Source organism: Lycium barbarum, chromosome 5 (genome assembly GCF_019175385.1).
Source record: "Lycium barbarum isolate Lr01 chromosome 5, ASM1917538v2, whole genome shotgun sequence".
NCBI classification, from domain to species: domain Eukaryota; kingdom Viridiplantae; phylum Streptophyta; class Magnoliopsida; order Solanales; family Solanaceae; genus Lycium; species Lycium barbarum.
The window spans coordinates 31,870,237-31,874,494 of NC_083341.1; positions in this window are offsets into that span (position 1 = coordinate 31,870,237).

The following is a 4,258-nucleotide window of genomic DNA, read 5'->3' on the forward strand; positions in this document are numbered from 1 at the left end:
GGCCAAGAACCATGCCTTATGAAAGAAGGGTTAGCCTTACATACCTTTCCGTCGAACCATTCTACACTTGCACGTTCCCTTCCAATGCTAGCGTTTATACCTTCATTAATATCATAACAATGGCCATTAGTCATTCACATTATCCACATTATCTAGATTCCTCAATTTGCCTCTAATCCACCCACATTCATGGTCATAACCCCCATCTTCGTCCATTGGTCTAAAGTGTTTAGTTCATGATCTTAATACCATTTATAACACATTCATATCACAACACAACAACATTCATATCTCAATTCAAACTATTTCTCAAAATGTCACTATTCATCATTCATGACCTAGTTGACCACATTTTCTACAATCCATGTATTTTAATTCTCCAATCCTTAAACATCTTGTAAAAATCATGAATCCTACCTTAGAAGTTGTAGGAACAAGCTTTGGTTGATAATACTCCTCTTTGAGCAAAACCCTAGTTTTTCTCCATTTGGATTCCTTGACTTGGATGATCCTTGATGATTCCCTTATCCTTGATTCACTTGTCTTAATGTTATTGATGGCTTATAATCCTTGAAAACTCATATAATAAATGTAGAGAGAAGTTCTAGAGAGAAGTGGTGTAATGTTGTAATGAAATAAAATAAGTCTTGATCCTCATATTTAATGAATTGGAAAATCTGTGCTGGGTGAACAGTGGTCGTCCATGGAGGTTTACGGTCCGTATTTCAGTTTACAGACCGTCCCTCGTGGTCGTTTTTAAGCTTAAGCAGAACCAGAAACTTTGGCCTGCATGCATGGTGATTTACGACCATGGTTTACGGGCCGTAAATCACTTTACGGTCCGTCCACCAGGTCATATTTTAGCCATTTCCTCAGCTGGCAGAAAGTTGAAGTTGGACATGCCAGTGTACGACGTCAAGTTTACGGGCCGTATAGCACTTTACGGTCCGTATTTTGCACTATACGACCACTGGACAGTTTTGCCAACTTTCAATTTTTCTCATTTCTCGACTTTTCATTCTAATCATCCACATCCCTTTACATACATTTCCCATGAAACATTATACACTCGCATTCCTCGCACACATCATTAGTTCATTTACTTGCGTACCAACGGGAAATTTTCCGAGGTGTAACATTCTACCCCCCTTAGGAACATTCGTCCTCGAATGTTAAAGACTTGGGGAATTCTATAAAAATTTCGCCAGAGTTTCCTCTGTAATGTGGCACTACCACCCTGTCACAACAACCCACAATAACAATGCCTCACAGGGCAATAATACAACAGCACTAGAAATTTGGCCACACACGACCTGAATGTATAAAAGGAAAACATGCATACCTTATGATTTTGACGTCTCATCTTGGACTTCTTCCAAGGGCTGAAATAAATGTGGGTATTTGGATCGCATATTCTCTTCTGCTTACCTTGTCATTTCCTCTCGATTGTTATTTCTCCACAGAACTTTAATTGAGGTCACTTCTTTGTTTCTAAGCCTCCGTACTTGCCTATCTAATATGGCAATGGGTATTTCATCATAAGTTAACTTTTCTGTCACTTGAATATCATTCACTGGGACGATCCTCGTAGGATATCCAACACACTTCCGAAGCATCGAGACATGAAATACTGGATGGACTGACTCCAAATCTGGAGGTAGATCTAGCTCATAGGCCACTTTGCCTATTTTGTGCACAATTTCGTATGGCCCAATATACCGGGGACTGAGCTTCCCCTTTTTGCCAAATCTCATCACGCCCTTCATTGGCGACACTTTCAAGAATACCCAATCTTTTACTTCGAACTCTATGTCTCTTCGACGATTATCCGCATAGAACTTCTGACGACTTTGAGCCGCTAGCAACCGATCTTGTATGAGCTTAACTTTCTCTATTGCTTGCTGGACCAAGTCTGGCCCTATCAACTTAGCTTCTCCTGTTTCAAACCACCCAATTGGGGATCTACACTTTCGCCCATATAGAGCCTCATACGGTGCCATTTAAATGCTAGAATGATAACTGTTATTGTAAGCAAACTCAATGAGTGGCAAATGGTCATCCCAATTTCCTCCAAAATCTATCATAAATGCCCGTAACATATCTTCGAGAGTTTGAATAGTACGTTCAGCTTGCCCATCGGTCTGTGGGTGAAACGCCGTGCTTAGGCGCACTTGGGTCCCTAAACCTTCTTGGAAAGACCCCCAAAACTTGGCTGTAAACTGAGTCCCTCTATCGGAGATAATAGATACCGGAACGCCGTGGAGTCTTACTATCTCTTTAAGATAAGCTTGGCATAATCTTCTGCCATATAGGTCGTTCTGACTGGTAAGAAATGCGCTGACTTTGTGAGCCTATCCACGATCACCCATATAGAATCATATTTACGTCGAGAACGGGGTAACCCTGTAATGAAATCCATATTAATCACTTCCCACTTCCAAGTTGGGACTTCTATAGCTTGCAATAAGCCACCCGGCTTTTGGTGTTCTATCTTCACTTGTTGGCAATTAGGACACTGAGCTACGAATTCCGCTACGTCTTTCTTCATCCCATTCCACCAATATATAGTCTTAAGATCATGATACATTTTCGTCATTCCGGGGTGAACGGAGTAACGGGAACAATGAGCTTCTCTCAAAATCTGATGGCGTAGACTTGCCACATCGGGAACACATAACCTGCCTTGACATCGGAGAACTCCGTCTTCCGAAATGTCAAATGATGACTCCTCCTTCTGAGGGAGTGTATCTCTGTACTGCATTAGGATGGGATCCTCATATTGTCGCTCTTTTACTTCCGCTACTAACGGTGAAACTGCTGAATTCTGAATAGTAGCTCCGCTGCTACCTGAGTCCACCACTCGGACTCCTAGGCTAGCTAACTGCTGAAGATCACGGGCCATCTCTTTCTTTTCTGGTCGTACCTCACTTAGACTTCCCATCGACCTACGGCTAAGAGCATCAGCCACAACATTTGCCTTTCCGGGGTGGTATAGGATTTCAACATCATAGTCTTTTAGCAACTCTAGCCATCGTCGTTGCCGCAAATTCAACTCTTTCTGCTTGAAGATGTACTGGAGACTCTTATGATCTGTATAAATATCCACGTGGACACCATATAAGTAATGTCTCCATATCTTTAAAGCATGGACCACCGCGGCCAATTCTAAGTCATGGGTAGGATAATTCTGCTCATGTTTCCGTAATTGTCTAGAAGCATACGCAATCACCTTACCATTTTGTATCAATACACAGCCTAGCCCGACGCCTGAAGCATCACAATAAATAACATATCCTTCCAATCCCTCTGGAAGTGTCAAGACTGGGGCTGAAGTCAGTCGGTCCTTCAACTCTTGGAAACTACGCTCGCAAGCATCTGTCCATTGAAACTTAGCTGACTTCTGAGTCAACTTGGTGAGCGGTGCAGAAATAGAAGAGAAATCCTCAACAAATCTTATGTAATAACCTGCTAAACCCAAAAAGCTACGAACCTCCGTCGGGGTCGTGGGCCTTGGCCAAGTCTTCACTGCCTCAATCTTTTGGCTATCCACTCGAATACCGTCAGCTGCAACAATGTGGCCCAGAAATGCCACTGAGTTCGACCAAAACTCGCATTTGGAAAACTTCGTGAATAACTCTCGGGTTCGAAGAACTCCGAGGACAATACGCAAGTGATCCGCATGTTCTGCCTCAGATCTAGAATACACCAGGATATCATCGATGAATGCAATCACGAATATATCCAGAAAAGGCCTGAATACATTGTTCATTAAGTCCATAAACACTGCCGGTGCATTAGTTAGCCCAAACGACATTACTCGGAACTCGAAATGGCCATATCTTGTTCTGAAAGCTGTCTTAGGGATATCTTTCTCCCTAAATCTTACTTGGTGATACCCGGACCTCAAATCAATCTTTGAAAACCATTTGGCACCTTGCAATTGATCAAATAAATCATCAATCCTCGGGAGGGGATACTTGTTCTTAATTGTCACTTTATTCAATTTCCGATAATCAATGCACATTCTCAAAGAGCCATCCTTCTTCCGGACGAACAATACGGGTGCTCCCCACGGGGATGAACTAGGCCTATTGAAGCCTTTTTCAAGCAAGTGTTTTAATTGCTCCTTCAACTCTTTCAACTCTGCGGGTGCCATCCTATAGGGAGGAATAGATATGGGATTAGTGTCTGGCAGCACATCAATCGCAAAATCGATCTCTCGCTCGGGAGGAAGGCCTGGAAGTTCTTCCGGGATCAC